The following is an 18,739-nucleotide window of genomic DNA, read 5'->3' as shown; positions in this document are numbered from 1 at the left end:
CTATCAGTCAGCTGTGGATGGTAGCTTTTTGATGAAAAACCCTCTGAAATTTCAATCTTCTTGAAACTACAAAACGTTTGCAGTAGCAAATAACACCAAAAACATAAATCATTGTCTGGATACAAGATTAATGTCATCCATCGCTCTTTTCAGACAATTTTGTGTTTGTTGGATGTCATGTGGTCTGCTGGTAAAATAAACAGTGCAGTCCAGGCTATTTACCAGAGCAGAAAAGATGTCTAACTAGCAAGCTAACACCAATGTGCCAGGCTTCTAACTTTACAATCAACTTTATGGGGGTCCCAACAATAAACTCACAATAATCTTCAACATAATGCTTAATATATTGAACATGCTTACTTTTTACTTTCTTTTACATTTTTATGTACATTTTTAGTCACTGAATTTATGTTTAGTAATAAAATCAATTAGATTTTAAAAAAAATTGGTTTAATACAGAAAAAACTAAAGTAATGTTTTAACTGCATAACTCTGGGAATGGATGTTTAAAATATATTTTCACAGTCTATGTGCTTCAGACAAGTTTGTTTGGCCCATATGGAGACATTTCAATAGCTTGCATTCTTTCTACAACTTCAATAAATTACAACAAACAGTAGTAAAATATTTTATATTAAAAAAAAAGATAGATTTCCCTCCACACCAGGTCGATGAGTACAAAATCTCCTGGCATGTACAGTAGCGCCCCCAGGTGTACGGCTTCTTGGATTTCAAGTTTAGCCTGCAGTTTCCCTCTTGCTCTCGTTTCGATAGAGTTTAATACGACCCTATTCACTTTATCCCTGCCAGCACAGCTCGTTCAGTTAGGATGTGACTAAAACTTCACTTTTGCCAAGTTTCTCTCTCTCTCTCTCTCTCTCTCTTTTTTTCACCCCGTTAACAGAGAAGCTGAGCCGACAGCTGCCCTGTGCCTCTGAGCGTCTCCGATACATTCTTACAGTATCAAACACTAAGAAAAATTGAAGCAGGGATCAAATATATTCTGTCCCCACACTCACTCTGAAATCTGGGGATTTTTCTTCTCTCAAAAGGGGGGATGAAAGGGTTTGGCTGTGAGGTGATGTCACTGGTGAGACTCACATGCTTTTCAGCTCCTCGGTGAAAGATTGTGATGAGACTGACGCAGCACTTTTGTGCAAGATTATGAAGACTGAAGAAGGGGATTTTTGCTTAACTGTAATCACCAGCTGGAGGTTTTGATTCTTTTTCAGGAAACTGTGACGCAGAAGAAAAGTTTCCATCTTTTTTTTTCTTTGCTTCATTTCTTTTTCTCCACCCCTTTCACTTTAAACCAGTCAAAATCATCTAAAAAAAATTTAATATGTAATCGGATTTTGTGCCTTTGGTGAGTACTTAACAGACAAAGCAGCAGCAAAACAATAATTCAAATAATTTGGCAGCTGTTTTGCAAGAAATTAATGTTTATTATTATAATTTAATTCTTTGATTAATATGCAACCTATATCTGACTTTTTCACGGCATCCCAATTCCAATCTCCGCACCCAAAAGCAAAATCCGATTTGCGCCACTTCCATATGTGGTACTAAATCAAATACGTATCCAATTATTTCTACTGTGTGAACGTGGCATTACATCTCTTGTTATATAGTAAATTATTTGAATGACAACAGTGGAGGGGGGAAAATAAGGCTACACAAAGAGTACATATTTTAGAATTAAAAAACAACAGACAACTTGAGAGTGATTCCATTTAAAAAATAAAATAAAACTTTCTTTTTCTCTAATGCATCTGTTTTGAGGTGCTGTTGCATGTGAAGTTCATCGGGTGATGGTAGTAACACTATGTGGATGGTTCCACATGTGGTCTGTCCCTGGAGGCTTGTTGTTTTCACAGATGCTGAGTTTTGACACTCTGGTGGCAGCCCTGACCTGCAAAGCTTTCTCCAGAATGTGAACCTCATTCAAAAATCACCCAACTTAACATCGACAAAAAAAAAATCCTCAGAGGAGATTTGGTGTTTCCTACATTTGATAAATCTATTTCTCAAGAACTACATGCTAACAAAAAAATTACAAAATCCTGTCTTTTCAGTTTTCTAAAAAGTTACCAAACAAGCCCATTGTCGCCCCCTATGTGAGGCTTTATTAAAAAAAAAAAAAAAAAATCTGGATCAAAGTCTAAGCTCCAACTCCCCTCACTGAGATCCAAGCTGCATGCATTCCTGAACACTGAGAAATATGTGGAGACCTTTAAGTGTTTGCTGTAGATCAATGTTACGACATTGTTCTGACATTTTGCTGTTCTTTCAGCTGGACACGAACCTCTGTAGAGTTTCCTCAAAGTCCTCTTTCTGACCCCTTCATCCGCCACAAAGATCAGCCTGAAAAATGCCACAAATGCACCCAGACAGCAGTCAAAGCGATGTTCCCTTTTACTCTCTCTTCTTTAGCAGATTGAATGTTAATTGTATTTGGGACCAAATGCTTCTCTGTGCTGCAAATATCATAATGCATTTGTTTGTTTTACGATCCCCTGATATTAGGTTTTGACAGGCATACTGTGCGAGTTTTCGCACCAATGAGACGTCGATGGAAGTATGCTAAGTTGCTGATTGAGGCCAACAGCTCACAAGGCGACATCTGTCACTTAATGTGAAGCTCAAAATCATCAATTATTCACAGCCAAAACACTTTTAAAAGTACCAATAAAGTGAGCATTTATAGATAAGCAAATTACTTTATATCCTAAGTCCTTGTAGACATGCTCTACATAATGAATATTTTTTTAGATGGATGAAGTTCTTCAGCTTGCTGTAAATCCCATGCTCATTGTGAAAGCAATGTTTCTGTTGACATTGTAGGGCACAACTGATAAATATTTCATACTTGTTACTGTTTGCAATGTTAAATGGATTTTATTAAGCCCAATCATTCTTGTCTTGCACCAGAAGGTACAAAAGTGCACTCATGGGCCAAACACAATTAGGCTAAATGCCTTTTATTACTCCATAAACATTATTAGATCTACATTTCTATGACAACAAAACACATATTTACAACTGTGGTTTGCTGCACTTCCAATGATTTACATGTGTGCCTTGAATTTTGGTTCTCTTATTTGTTCGTTTAAGCATTTCTACTGCTTTCTCCCACCCATTATTACTTTAGGTTGATAGTGCCTTGCACAAATATTCACACCTGTAGAATTTTTCTATATTTTATTATGTAGCAGCAGCTATGCAATTTTAATGTACTTTGTATTTTGGGGGCGACAAGCAACACAAAATAGGTTCAGAGCTGGTGAACCATTCATGTGAACCATTCCATTTTTGCCAGTGCCTAGTTTGATTGAGCAGAAAATGCCCTGCTCTTTGGACCTTACAGCTTGGACAAGATCCTTGTTGAGTTCTCCCCTCTGAGAGGGGAGAATGACAAGGAATGACAATTCCTTGTCATTTAAATATGACAAGGAATTTTAACATCTCATTTAAAACGCATTTGTCTTCTTCCCATTTCACATGTAGAGATATCTGAAATGAGAGTTTTTTTTATTGATGAATTAAATTTTAGCCAATGTATTAACTTAAATAAAGAAGGCACATACATTTATTTATGCATGAAATTTTGACTGGAGATGTAGCGTTGCGCATCATTTTGACGCCTGTTTCGTCATGCACGTGGACTGGAACTAAGAAGTTAAAACATTTGGAATGACAGCGAAACTAAGTCATCACTGCATTTGCTAAAATTCAAAGTTGCATGCAGCTGCTTAACTCCTGCAAACAGAATTATCCCTCTGTTTGGGAAAAAATCCACAGAAAAAGGATAGCTGTTTAAAAATACCACAGGGGTTTTTTGCTTGTTAGCTGGCCTACAAAGGAGTATATTCTTCAAACATGGGGGCATCACAGAGGCCATATCTGTACTAATATCAAACTAATGATGCAAATGTTTGAAAACCACAGAATGCCAACAAACTGGCAACCAGGAAGATGTAAATGCATTCAAATTTGTCAGCCCCCCTACCCCCCAAGAATTTTAATACATAGATATCATCTTGTGTTGTATGTATAATGGGTATAAATTTTCAAACCTGCTATTCTATTGCTTGTGTTTTAGGATGAGATGTTTTACTGCTTGTAACCCTCTAATGGTGGACTGGGATACACTTAGGATTCAGACACAAAAGTTTGGAGAGGTGACATTTGGATTTGATTGAAGTATTATCAAGTCCTTCCTTTCTTCCTTCTTTCATCTTGGAATCTTGGAGAACTGAAATAACAAAGAAACAAGCCTGTAGTTTGCAAAATGATTTCTATCACCTGCTTTATAAAAGGGTATCATGTTACTTGGAAATAAACAGGTGTGGAAACACAAGTTATAATTGTGTGCAATTGTTTTCTTTTTATTTCTCCAATGGCTTTGGATGATTTTTTTTTTTTACTTTTTTTAAAAAAATAAAAAGATCATCATACCAATGCCATTCCAATCAGTTGATGTTTTATTTTTATATTTTACTGCAGTTTTTGTAATTTTTTGTTCTTCTGTATGGCTAAGAATAACTAAGCTGGGATTACTGAATTGATTTATCCTTTGATCAGATTTCAAAGCACCAATATTTTCAGACCCCAACTTAGACCCCAGTCTCTGCCAATTTTTTCATCTTTACTTGTTTATGTTCACATGACTAAAAAAAAAGGAGACGGAAACAAAGTCATAAGGCTTATCTGACCTGCTGTGTGGTGCTTACTGGGCGAGCTCTGTCTCATTGTTCTTTTGTGTCACTGTAGCAGCAGGCTACGGGACCGTCATATGGCCTCATAGTGCCACATTCATTTCTACAGATTGCCTCTGATGTCACACCTCTCACTTCACATTCTCATTACTTCAACGTGTTATTAATTTATTTAATCAAAGTCTGTTCATATCCTGCTCCCAAGAAACTCAAAATGGCAGCAGATTTAACAGTCTGCTTTATAAGCGTGCTTCCAGCAGTCTGGGATGGATTGCAGTCAAAACACAAATGTCGACTTACTCAAAACCTCAGTGTTTAATGACATTATATAAAAAGACTACTCAGTGGGCCTGTATATTTGTATCGAGGACATTTGGTCCACACATCTGACCTGTTGGTGGCGGTGGTGTTCCATTAAGTTGTTTGCCAACCGCCATTAAAACAGAAGTAGAAGAAGAAGAGGAACCAACTGCAGTACAGACAGCATCACACCGAGCAACAGGGTCAACCTCACCTCCTCACTAAGACGGGAATTTCTGTCGTCTCCTCACTCAGTAGAGACTGAATCACTCTGAAGCTACGACTCCTTGGCAGAGTTTTTAAGGCTGATGCATGGTGAATCATTTTGGCTTTAACACAAGCCCCTGTTGTGTGCCACAGACAATGTTCGATAATTCAGAATTAAGCACAGACATCAACACAAGTTGTTGCCTGTTAGTTAATTTTTATAGCATGTTAGCTGATAACGTAAAAAAAAAGAAAATATTCTGTCATATTTTTGTTTGAAATAAGACTCATCTTTTAAATCAGTTCATTCAGCCTCATCTAGGCTCATGTTTTCTTCCATCTTTGAAATGTTGAGATCAGTTTTACTTTTTATTCACAGTAGAGATCATAAAGCTCTTCAGCCTCATTTTCTGCATCCCGTTTGTATCACAGAAAGCAAACCGCGCGCCATTTCACCCTCTTTACTCAAGTTCAATAATACAAGTGCCGTCTAGTTCTTCCAAAACTCACAGGTGGCTCATTCACTGCGGTGACTGAAGGATCGACTTCTCAGAGGCAGATTGGCACAGGCTGAGACACTGAGCTGAAAAGCCTGAGGTAAAATCCTCACCTGCTCTTTTAACTGTTCAATCCCCGACTGTTTTGATTTATTTTGTCTCCTTTCGGCATTTGTTTGGGTCTCCTTTCAGCAGTGGAAGGATTTAACGCTCAGGGATTAGTCAAAGTAAGACCCATTTGCAGTTTTGATGGGGGGAAGAAAAAAAAAAAAAAAAAATCAGGAAAGGAACTTCAATGTCGCACCAGCACAAAACCAATGTGAGAGCACATATGTGAACAAAGTTAAGTCACACCCACGCAAAACACAGATTGCTGCTCCATAAATAACCCTCACTCTGAGTCAACATGTCTTTCTCACCCATTATTACATGATTAAATAAGTGCTGATGCATATGGCCTTCATGCCTGCATATCCGAACCACAGGTAGAGTGACAGCACATTTCATCTTTGCACATTTCTGCTTTTCGTTCCGTACTAGCCGGTGCTTTAAAGTTTTCTTTGTTTTGTTTTGTGTGACTGTCCAGATCACGTCTGTCAGTGTGTGTTTTTTTTTTTATTCTGTGCCAAAGGAAAAAAAAAAAGGGGGTTTGGTGAAGGAGGGAGGCCTCTGCTCCAACACATGGTGCCCAGACTAAACAACAAGACGAACGTTTCCTGAATCCAACTTGGCACAGAAGCACCCCAATCTGCCCATGTGTCTTGGCTGAATGGCTGAAAGACTTGCATTCAAAACGGGATGAAAGGAGAGGTTAGAGGAGGAATGGGGTGAAATTAGTACAGTCGGATTGAAGGAAAGATGATAGAAGGGCTCAGTTTGGTCATTTCAGTGTCCCATGTAAAAGTATTCAGACCTCTTGAATATTTTTTACATTTTGTCACAACTGCAAATCTCAATGAATTGATTAGGATTTTATTTGCTAGACCAACACAAAGTTGCACATAATTATGAAGTGGACAAAAAATTACAAATATAAATAAAAATCTGAAATGGGATGAATTTATTTTCAGCTTCTTTGAAGTCAGCACTTTGTAAAACAGCTGCAGGTGTATTGGGATACCAACTTTTGCAGACCCAGAATATTTTTGCCCATTCAAAGTTGATCAAGCTGAAATTAATTAAACAAGCTTCTGTGAACTGAAATTTCAAAGTTTTGTCTATAATTTTCAGTTAGATTTTGGTTTTGGCCATTCTCACACATGACTGTTCTTCTATCTAATTCACCCTATTTGTAGCTTTGGCCACAATAGAGATAACTGTTCTGCTTCAGGCTGAACCTCCATGATGGTAAATTTTCTTCCAGGAATGAAGGAACCTGAAAGAATCCAAGGCATGTGGTAGAAAATAGTTTCCTTTCTAGATAGCTTCTTCCATTTTTGTGCATCCTCCAGCTTAATTTTAAACAAGTCTCTGATCCTTATTCATTCAGTAATATCCACCACACTGAGGAGAGTTGGCATTAGCTTGACCTGGTCACTGTTAAGTGTTGTCCACTCCCCCTGCCCTTACTGCTCTGTACTCACATGTAGCACCTTAGCTCTTCTTTTGTTTAAAATGAGCATTGGCCAACTTGCTGGGGAAATAATAATTGAGTGTTTTTAAAGAAGGGGTTGGGGCAGTATTGAGAAAATTCTTGGCAGACTATGGGAGAAACTGAGGCTCTGTAGGGGCTATGAAGGGTTGAGTCGGCTGTGGTTTTTAACAACAAGCTGTTGGATTTGGAGAGAAAGTTCCAGACACACCCCCAGCCCTAACTGAGCACTGCACCTCCTTTTCCCATATGCCTTAAAAATGTATCTGTCTCAGTAAGACGATTTAGCAGGAAGCCCTTCCTCCACCTTCACTCTTTCTCTCTTGGTCTTGTGACTGAGGAGAATCAGATTCCCAAATGGCGGCAAGAGGTTAAAACACCTTTTAAAGTACGGAGGGAACACACAAATGGATGGACGCCTGCATGTGACAAGCCTCTGACAAACAACTTTTTAGAGAGAGAGAGAGAGAGAGCGAGACAGAGAGAGAGAAGGGAAGGGGCTAGCAGTAGTTTCTTGGATGGCCTGATTGGAGCATAAACAACAGTCCAGGAAGTGCTGAAGTAAGAGCGAGAGAGAGGTTGGGAGGGGAAATCAGGAGATCTGCCGGCAGAGAGCAAAAAGTTTTAGGGCTGTGGGGAGCAGAGTGTTCATTTGCGTCGCTGTGGTTGTTTCCAGTGGGAACAGAAAAAGAAATCTTATCAGGACATACTGTGTTACAGAAAGAGTTCAGGGTGAGTAGCTGCATCTCATACAATAACATACTCTCTCACAGAGAGCTGATAGAAGCAAGGATGTTTCGTCTTCAAACATTACCCCCTTTTTTTTCCTATTTGTCTGTTCCCGCTGTGGATTCACGCAGACGGAAATAAACTTGTTTTACTTAAGAAGTGTCTCCACACTTGCAGTATGTAATGTTGTCTATACCGGGACTTGAAGGTTTTTCATTCAGCTCACTGTTCTTAAAGTGTTGCTACTTTCTGATGCTGACCCTGGCTCTGGAAGCTGCTTGTTTTGCATGGTTGTTTTTATTTTTTGGGAGGTGAGGGGGCCTGAAATTCAGCCAACCATTCAGCACAGGGCAGGAAAAAAAACAGAAAGAAGGGAGAGAAAAAAGGGAGCCACTAATGTGTGTGTGGCTTTGTCTAATTAAGCTGATGGGGGGAGAGGAGAGTGTCGAGGGTCAGATCATGAGAGGTGAACTGGGGAAAAAAAAAAAAAAACATTTTTACCGGACACAGTCTTCACACTATCTGTCATTTTAACTGTCTGGGATCTGTAAAGTCCAAGCAAGCTGAACTTTTCTCAACCTTTGAACCTTTTTCGTCTTTTCAGATCACAGAGAGATGATATCTGCAGTGTCAAAGTAGCTTCTTGTGTATCAGATTTACTGTGGATTTGGTCTCGTTTGGATCTAATGGATTGCAGTATTTTCCCACTGGGAAGACTCTTCATTCCTGCACTCAAATTAAACATTAGTGTTAGAGGAATCTTGGACGTAGCTGCTGTAAATCTGTAAGGGAGTCCTAATTAAAGATGATTTCTATATTATCTCCATAGTTTCCTCTGGATTTTTTCTGTAACTCTGAAGACCATTTGCTTTTTTCCTTACCTCTATAAACTTTAAACATATGTTTAATTTATCAAGGTACAACCAAAATATTACATATTTATTTTTGTACTACAGTTGATTTCAAAGAGTCAGAATATAACAGACAAATTAATCTATTTCAGTTATTTATTTAAGAAAGTGAATTTCATTATGGCCTACAGATAAAGAGAATATATTACGTCAGACCAATAAAAAACGTGTTTTTTAAATAGACGTTTTGTTTTTGCCAGGTTAAGATTGCTCGCACAAAAATTGCCCACCAGATAATTCCGGAAACCCGGCACAAGTTGGATAAGCCACAGAAGGTTGCTAGTGTAGAAGTATTATAGAGGACCATATTCAGTCATGTCATTTGAAAGTTTAGTGGAAGAAAAGAATGTATCACAAAAGTTGCACAAGCAACATCAACAAGATAAATAAAGGATCTTTCCTATGCTGAGTGAACCTCGATGGTCCTTTTTAGATGTAAGAACATTTTATATTTCATTTGTAAAACAAGGTACCAGTGTAAAGGAGGAGTTGAGTTAGGTGTACTCTGAAGTTTCCATAGTAAGTCATGTCATCTGCAGGTGTTGGTTTTATTTTGTCCAGGGTCAGTCAAAATTGAACTTTTAAAACTCTTCATGCTTCTTTCGTCAAGCTTAATGAGGACGTGGATTTTCATTTTCCTGCAAGACTTGGCACCTACTCACGCTGCCACATGTATCAACATATGCTTAAAAGATCTCTGGACAAAAAAACTGATCTGATCGTTTATTCATTATTTATTTAGAATCATTTATTTTTAAGAGAAAAATCAGAGACACCAGACACATCAATGCAGACTAAGCAAAGACAGCGTATAAAGCAACATGTCTAAATGCCTCTGTGCCAAGCAGCAACTTGCAATATGGACATTTCTGTAATACACATTCTTTTTTTCTTGACATTCTGTATTATTCAGATTTTCTGAGAAACTGAATTGTGGCTATGGTAAGCTAAATGAGCTTCACTTTCTAAATTGCTGCATTAAATGAACTTGTTAGCTCCTGAATCGTAAGTTGCCGTTGTGATTTGTTGTGTCTGTTTGAGCTGCGAGTACATCAGCCTCAGTCTTCCTGCTGGGAAACACGATGAAAAGACAGAAGATGAGTTTTCCTCTCAAAAAGACCAACGAGCTTTCACCCTTACACCCATTTGAGAGCTCCCAAAATCATCATCCATCACCAGTTTTGGCATTTTGGCTGAACTTAACTGTCTCACAGATTTTATGTGTGCTTTGCTGATATAGCAAGTTGTCTTTTTTTTTTTTTTTTACAAGACCACAGGAAACTGTTATTAAGTGTAAGGCAATGCTTTGGCTGCCAGTGTAATATAGCTGTGCTGTTTTTCTAAGTGCTGGCATATGAGGCGCAGCAATTTTGGCAGTGCTTTTATAAGGAGAGGTACTCTAGCTTTGGATCATATGCTTCAAGTTGTCTAACATTATCAGACAATTAAGTATTGAATTTGAATGCTTTAATACCAATCTGAACTAACACGTTGGATGAGCCAAAGCACTTTCCATTTGTGACATGGATCAAGCACCTGAGCTAGCTATCTTATCTGATCTACAACAGAGTTTGATGGCCCTCATTGAGCATAGATATTTGTGATTACTCACCTGCACCAATGGCATGTGGTGAGTGAAGCAGAAGACGTCGTTGGGATACAAATCGGTATTTATTATGGAATTTTGTGAGAGATCTGACCAGAAGTTTCTCCATTAAGCTGGCTGCACCGTCATCTTTCTGTGTGGCCCAAGTCAGCTGTCGACACATTGAGTTCTTGAACTTGATCAAGCCTTCTGAGATAACATTCATTATCAGTCCTAGGCATGGTTAGAGACGGATGTGATTAAACATGCCCACACAATGGAAATCTCAAAGGCTTTGGTAGGCTTCTGCTCACATAAACAGAGTCTAATATTAGGGCAGACACACCCTTTTTTATAAAACAGATTGTTAATCTAAGTCAATATTACTCTAAAGTTTTCCCAATATTTTTATGTTTGGCCAGCAGTTAGCTCCCATATTTTACTAAATACGGTTTAGCTAATGAGTGGTTTACTGTGTTTGGTATTTGCACTTATTCAGAAAACTATTGACTGATAAACTCAATATTAAGCCACACAATATGGGAAATGAGTGCTGACAGATGTTACTAGAAAAGAAGCAGTTTGTATAAATACATAACATGTATTTGTATAAATAAATACATAAGATGTATACTCAACAGAAAGATACTCAATGCTCAACAAAATCTTTTCTGTTGAGCATTGTTAGAGTCAGGGATGCGTGATTTGCTCAAATGAGGATTATACAATGAAAATAGTGTAGGATAGCTAATGAAGACTTTGACTGGGTAAAATGAACATTTTCCCTTTGATTTTTGTGTCGGAAGAGCATTTTAATCAGCTCAGACAAGTTTCCCTATATCTACTGATTAGCAGTAACCCAACACAGCATGGTGCCATCACCACCATGTCCCACTATGGGGATGGTATGTTCTTGTTGACGTAAAGATGATCGGTTTAACAGTGTTTTATGAAATGTTTGAAGTTTGAACTATTTGCTATATGTTGCTGCTTTAAACTTCTTCACAACTTTGTCCCTGACCTGTCAGCCGTGTTCCTTGGTCTTCATGATGCTGTGTGGTTTATTAGTGTTCTCAAGTAAAATTATGACGCAAGATTTATACCTACATTAAATTGTACACGGGTTGTTGGTTGCACTAGATGTGATTGAGGTGTGTCATAGTAAAATAAAAAAGGGGCTAGATACAAATGCACATCTCATATTACTGGTACCTCTTTGCAAAGAGAAATTGAAATCTGTGTATTCATTTCCTTCCACTTGACAATAATGCAGTACTTTGAGCTGTTCTGCCACATAAAATCTGAATAAAATGCAAAAAAGTTTATTATGGCGCAGATGCAAAATTTGGATGAGGTTAAGTAACATGATAAAAAAAATACTGAAAAAAAGACATTGATACTGTTAACCTGTTGTGGGTTTTTTTCTTTCAAGATAAATGCCCCTGTGTCTCCCATTTATCAAGTCTCTCAGGCTTTTGGCCAGACATGGTGCCTCCTGCTGTAAAGGCTACCAGGGTCTGCTTGTGCCAGTGATGGATGACCTTTGTATACAAATGAACAAAAGCTTTATGACTGAGCTAGTGCTGTGGTGAACCCTTAGGGAAATATATGACAATCATGTTTGAGAGGGTTAAAATGTGATAAAGATTTGAATTAGCCTCCATCAACAACTTACAAATATGCCCACATGCCACAGTTTTTTTTTTTTTTTTTTTTTTTTTTAAGTATACATCACCTAAGGTTTTGTTATCCTCGCAAAGCATTAATTAAGAAATGGCTGAATTTGAGAATTAAAGCCCACTAATCCCAATAAATATGGATGAGACTTCCAGCCTTGTTAAAAACCTGCAGTGGCTTGCCCTTGTCCTTCAGATTTGTGCTTTTTTTAAAAATGCTTTCTATGGATTGAATTGACTTTCCACTAATAAGTAATTATTAACACATTTTTGTATAATTACTCCTCAAGGCTCCTAAACTCTTATTTAAGCATGACTGAGATTACAAAATGCCAATCTCTGAAATAGTTCTGGTAAGTCCGTGACAAACACAGGATGTTTTTTTTTTTTTTTTTTTTAAAGCCAGGATATTCTAGGAACGGTGGCTAATCGGGTTCTGGAGTTTGGACATTTTGAGGAAACCTGTCCTCTGTCTGTACGTGGTCTGTTTGGAAATCCTGCTTCCTGCCTTGACTGATAAATAGACGGGACCATGTAAATACTGGAAGGACGCCCGGCAGAGCAGTTTAATACTTGGTATCTAATAAAACCGTTATATGCTAAATGTAATGGCAGGTGTGTATTCAGAGAGTTGCTATTTTTGCACAGAATGGACTCCATAATCTTTGAGGACTTTATTTGAATTGGATTATACAAGTGTGACAGCTTTAAGTCCAACTGCAGTTGAGGATATTTTTGGTGAAACATGTTGAATGCAGCACATTGTGAACAAACATGTTTCCTAGGAATGTTTAGCCAAGCATAACTTTAGCTCGCTTGCCTGACATTTGGTTTGCTCATAAAGTTTAGCCATGACTGACATTTCTTGTACATTTTTCAATAAACCACAATGAGATTTTGTGGAGAGATTCTTCCTGTTTAGAGCCTGACATGGAGACTTCTAGTTTCTAATGTTTTCTTAAAGCTAAGCTAAAACATTTGTGTGTTTCTGAAGCTAAATATCTACATTTAGCACTGAATTCAGTTGGCAGTCCTAACAAATATCTATTTGTTTTCCCTAACTTTATCCATTAGGGAGACATAAATATTTTACAAGAAGATTTAAATAAAATTTCTTGGTAATTTCTTGAACCATCTACTTTAACCACTCTAACAGTACATCTACCTGTATATTTCTATTTATGTCAAGGTTTTCATTTTGCTGATAGCTTCTTTAATATGAGGCAGAGTTACTCATTTTACCTTTAAATCTTCAAATGAAGGCTGCAGAACGCTTTATAAGGACTTGCGTTTATCTGTTTTTAGAAACAGAAATTGTGGAAACATCCACTTCACACACTATTTTACGCACTCACATTGTTGCCTCGGCTATGTCCCTCGCCACTTTTTCTTAGCGCTTTATTTCAACGTTTCCTTCCTGTAGGGTTTTCCTTTCACAGGAGAGTGTATCCTTCCCAGCAGTGCGACAACAATGCCCCGCTTCATTCAACTTTCCAAGATGTAAGACCCCTGGAGCCAATGGTCTGGTGGGCACATGCTAAAACCATCAACTCGTCAATAACTGTGGTTAGCCACACAGACATCACAAAACTATCTCAGTGGGTGCAAAATGAAGCTGAAGAAAGGACTAGGGTGTTGTTTCAACTTTCTCCCTGCGTCGGTGTTTAAATATGGCGTGCATGCTCTCCAACCAGCGGATTGCCAGCTTTTTAAACTTTCCTTTGAGCTGGCAGAAAGTGGAAAATAGCACCATATGCCTTGCTTGCATACTGTAACTTCAGTTAGACTCACTTTGAAAATCACCCGATGTCCTTTTGTCTTGCACTGTCTTTCATAGAAGCAAGCCCTACTGTGGGTTTTTATTATTAGCCACAACTCATTTGGCCTCCAAAAGCTCAGCTCAGACATTTTGACGGAGGGCTCTCTGTACAAATGGAGAATTACTTAATTACAGTCACTATCTTCAACTGAATTAACAGAGTGGGCATCTATTATGCATGACTTGATGTTGATGCACTTCTCCTTAGAGCCGAGTAATACCCATGATGTAGTTAAGAAGTTAAGGTTCTTTAAATTACTTTATCTGCACAGGGAAGAAGAGTTGCAGCAGGCATGATTTATTTATTTTACCACTTGTTTTTAGCTTTAATTAGGTGAACGATCATAAAAAATGTAATGTGGTGGGATTTCTCCCCACCCCCTATTTTGGTAAAGTACAACAGTAAAATCGTGTACTTGTTTTTGATGTTTGTCCAAAAAACAATCTGTTTGAATGGGGAAAGTTTGCATTTTGACTACAAACGTAAATTATATCTGAAATGTGTTTTTATTGTACTTAGACGAGTAATCATTGCCAAATTGAAAAACTCTCTTTAGGCTCGTTGGTGTTGCTATGTGCTTCAGTCAGTGGTTCTAGTTTATAGCAGCAAAATGTGGCAGCCATTTGGGAGTGCCTGGTTGCTCATACAAAGTGCCGCCTATTTAACCAAAGCTCCTACTTGGCGCTTCGGTTCCCAGCGGCTGACAGACCACCTCTCCCCTGAACCTCCTCTACACAAGCCCCACCAGACTAGCGGCAGCAGCAATTAGTACCTGGTGAAACTGCACACCTGCTCATCATGTGCAAACTACAAAGTTTTTATGAGGGGTTGTAAATCGCATCATGAAGAAGCATTGTTGTGATGACACACTGAAGATGAATATTGGAAATGGTTGCAGTTTCTTAAAGGGACAGAGGCCAATTTTGAGGCGTGATGTGAGTTCAAATTTCTTTTGAGTTAATTTTGATATTTGTAGGATTTTCACAGCAACTGAAGACAATGTAGAAACTTGAGTGTGCTCCAAAATGAAACTAGGTGCCAAGAAAATATGTATTACCACCTTTTAACAAATTTAAACTTTGAATATGCAATGCATTCTATAGCTTTACTGTTAGCTGCAAATTCTTACCACAAGTTTGATATTTTGAAGAAATACACAATATTTTTTTTTTCGGTTCAAGAAAATAATTTTTGATTTTTTCATATTTGTCTTTTGATACAACAATACAAAAAGCTGACATTTAGGGGAAAAAAAGGCAACTTTTTATCCTAAGATACCAACAGTTTTCAATGGTAAAAAAAAATAAAAACTTGAAGAAATGATGGTATAAATATGATGCATAAAGTTTGTATCTAAGCAGTTCAAACTCAACTCATCAAGTCACTTGATGATTCTAAAAGATGGTTTAAAACAACCAACAATTGCTTATAAGAGTTTACCAGTTTTTTCTAATAGCTGGTCTAGCGTGGGGGTTCAGTTTGCTTCAAAAGAAGGCATTAGTTCTGTAAACATCTTGTCTTTTGACCAAACACATTACCGATATTATGTCAGGGGCTGAGAGGCTGATCTCGACGTATGAAAAAGAAGGCCTGATATGTCTCCATTAACAGTTTGAGTTTCTATGGAGCAGCTGACAGCTGCACGCTTTGCACTTGACGGCAGCACTTTGAATGTCCCTGCCCCGACTTCCATCTTTCTTTTTTGTTTCCCTCTGGCTGGGGTTCCTCGAATTGTAAGAAAGGTCTACTAATGCTTCCAACTGTTGCTGCTCAAGAGCGATTCTTCATTAAAGTTGGCGAACTGTCTGCCTTTGGCCTGCATGCTTTCGCCTCTGCGTGGGTTATTTGTTGCACAGTTTGTCCCAGTAAGCTGGATTCTGCGGCGCTTTGATCAGGGCAGAGTACCCTCTCTAATCCGCTTGAGCTCTGGATGTTTGCCGAGGACACATATACGCACACACACAAACACACACACCAACAAACTGTGATTAAAAAAAAAAAAAAAACATGTGTAGGTCTTGCCAAAAAACGGATGAAATAGTCTGAATAAATTATAAAGGAACAAGCTGACATAAATCTCAGATTACATATTTGCATCTGCTTCAAGTGTCACTTTTGATAACTTAGAGGTTGAATTTGTAATAAAAGTTTGGGTATTACACCAAGTGTAATATTTAGCACTTCATCCAGAGCAGTTTAGTGCTTAATTGTTCAATGCCCACCTCAGTTTGCACTGCAGTGGGGAAAGAAGGCACAGTCTCTGATATATATTTTAATGAGAGCCACAGGACATTGGCATTCATTAAAGACTGCAAATTGTCATGTCTTGATGATTGTTTCAGAAGCTTCTAACTTGCTCTTGGCCTATTGCGTTTGAGTGCTATTAAACAGACGGTGAAACGATTTGATCTGAATCCAGCTGATGAGATGAGAGGGTGCAGCGAAAAGATGGAGGAATTATGTGAAGAAATGAGAGTTAGGTGGTGGAAGAGAAAAAGGAGAGGAGGGCGCTACCCGAGCGTTTATGACGGCCCTCCCTGCATTACATCACTGAGATGCTTCGGCACTGATTACATCGTCGGGCTGGAAAGGAGGTTTGGACCTGGAGGATGATGTCATCGATAGCCAATCAGAAAACCTGAAGGTTGTTACAGTCTGGCCAGCTGCGGAGATGAAACAGTTGCTTTTCTTTGAAAATGAGTTTTCTTCCTGCAGCCTTTTCCCCCCGTCTACTTGTTTTTACATTCGTGATTAAAATGATTTTATCGCATTCTACTAACGCCACTGTCATTAGGCAAAATGCATCGGCAGCCGACCTGAAAGTTTGAGCAGGATATCTAAATACAACTACAAAGGAAAAAAAAAAGTGTTTAACTAATTCAATAACTCATAAAGAAACAGCTTTCTGCCTGTCCCTGTTGAAAGAACACAAACTATTTTAAAAATGCCATAAATGCCTTTTAGAACTGTCCAAAGTTAACATATCATACTAAATGGGAAGCGGGTGAGGGCCTTTACTGGAACATAACTGTCATTTTAGAAAAGTCTCCGCATTCGTCTCTGTGGCTTTGTTGTGGGCAAAATGTTTAGAAAAGCAGCCATCTTGGCTAGTGCCACTCTACTTCTTAGTCCTGAAGGGGAAAAGGGCTTGCCTTTGATCAGCTGAAGGAACTCTGCTATCGCTGCTCAGCATATATTTATCTATGCAGTTTCCACAAAATATTTAGCTGAAAACATGAGCTTAATTTGGTGCTGTGCTGCGAGATGAACTAAATATGCATCCCAGGGCTGTCGGAGGGATACAGGAACTCATCCAGCACTTCTAAAAAGTTGGACAAGCATGTCAATGAAATAAGACATTACACGGCATTTTCAAAGATTATTCCTGCGAGGAACAGTGTTCCAGGTCATGTTTGTATTTCAGTGTGACATAAACCACAGTTGGAATGTGGTCAGTTTCCCTCTTTAAGAAATTTCTCTTCTTTGCCATCTTTAATTTATCCATACATCTATTTTGTGGGTAAGACCACAAATGACCTATTAATAAAATAAGGGTGTGCCATGTAATTATTATTATTTTTCTTTTTTCCAGTGGCCAGATACTGAGCTTAGCAAGTTCATACACTGTTTCGTGAAACAGGTCCTACAATGACTTCTGTGTCCATTTTTGAGAAGGAGATAAGGAGGTCTAACACATATTGTCTAATAATTTTTTCATCCCATTTTTTATCTGAATTTCACAGCTATTTTCTTATTAAGGCAGCTTTAAAAAGAAATAATTTGATATCTCGCTGTAATAATGAACTTAGTCTGTTGCTACTAAGACCTACATTGTACCCTGTGACTGAGTTAGCTGTGTGATTTAATTTAGTGTCAAATTAGGTTAAAGGTACAAGTTCCTGATCAGAGCACTAAAAGATCTGGAAGAACTTTCTATTGAGATTTGTTAAAAATAAAATAAAAAAAAACAATCTGTCATATTGTGCGCTTTCTCCTCTGATTCATTTTCCCATGACCTGATTAAAGCTTTTGTATTGTGGCCCCAACATGGTATAACTATTAACATTTGCAGAAAGTCGCTCTTTGTCAGCCTCTGCCATGGGAAAGCTGTAACATTTTTTTGCTTTTCACATCTGCACAACAGTAAAGCTTCTGTTTCTTTCCTAATATCCCCTTAGAAATAATCACCTGCATTCTGATGATCTCATTAGAAAGTCCATGCTTCCAGCTCCTTTATGGGAAACATAAACCCTGCTACATTGCAGTTCATCCAGATTTCCACTGTTCTTCAGAACAGCTCCAACCGAACTGGTCCACATTCAAAAACCTCCCAGTAGAACCCCCCTGTCTGCTCCTCGGACTTGTACGCTTGGACACAATCCACCCAGCTCATTGAATGGCACACACATATACATTAATGTGGGAATACACAGTCAGAAGCACACAGAGGATTTCACAGATAAAGACTGGGACAGAGGCACCAGTGTTCTCAGGAGTGGATCCCCCATCCCCTTCACGGGGCCCTATTTCATCTCCCACCACCTGCATCACTTATCAGCTCAGGCAGCACTCACCTCCCTCAAGCAGGGCCTCGTGCAGACACTCAGCTTCATCTGCTACCCTCAAACGCACAGAACTGGACCTGATTTATCTCGTCACTGAATATAAAGAAGCTCAGAGCTGACGGGGGACAGTACCGTTTAAA

General features: G+C 38.5%; 1 protein-coding gene across 13 annotated transcripts in view; it reads left to right on the top strand.

Moving 5' to 3' along the window:
- Positions 1 to 18,739, top strand: part of si:ch211-285f17.1 (sickle tail protein homolog) — a 122,304-nt gene that overhangs the window by 38,160 nt on the left and 65,405 nt on the right. The window contains exon 1 of one of the 13 annotated variants that reach the window (XM_088001282.1): positions 7,882 to 8,045. The exons of the other annotated variants lie outside the window; for them this stretch is intronic. The gene's annotated coding sequence lies outside the window, so the exon portion shown is untranslated. Of the gene's footprint in view, positions 1 to 7,881; positions 8,046 to 18,739 lie in introns of those variants that run through there. 13 annotated transcript variants of the gene reach the window in all.

This window comes from Poecilia mexicana, unplaced genomic scaffold (genome assembly GCF_051168715.1).
Source record: "Poecilia mexicana isolate PSO_F unplaced genomic scaffold, ASM5116871v1 scaffold_20, whole genome shotgun sequence".
NCBI lineage: Eukaryota > Metazoa > Chordata > Actinopteri > Cyprinodontiformes > Poeciliidae > Poecilia > Poecilia mexicana.
The sequence above is the reverse complement of the archived record's forward strand: the minus strand, read 5'-3'. Positions and strand labels throughout refer to the sequence as shown.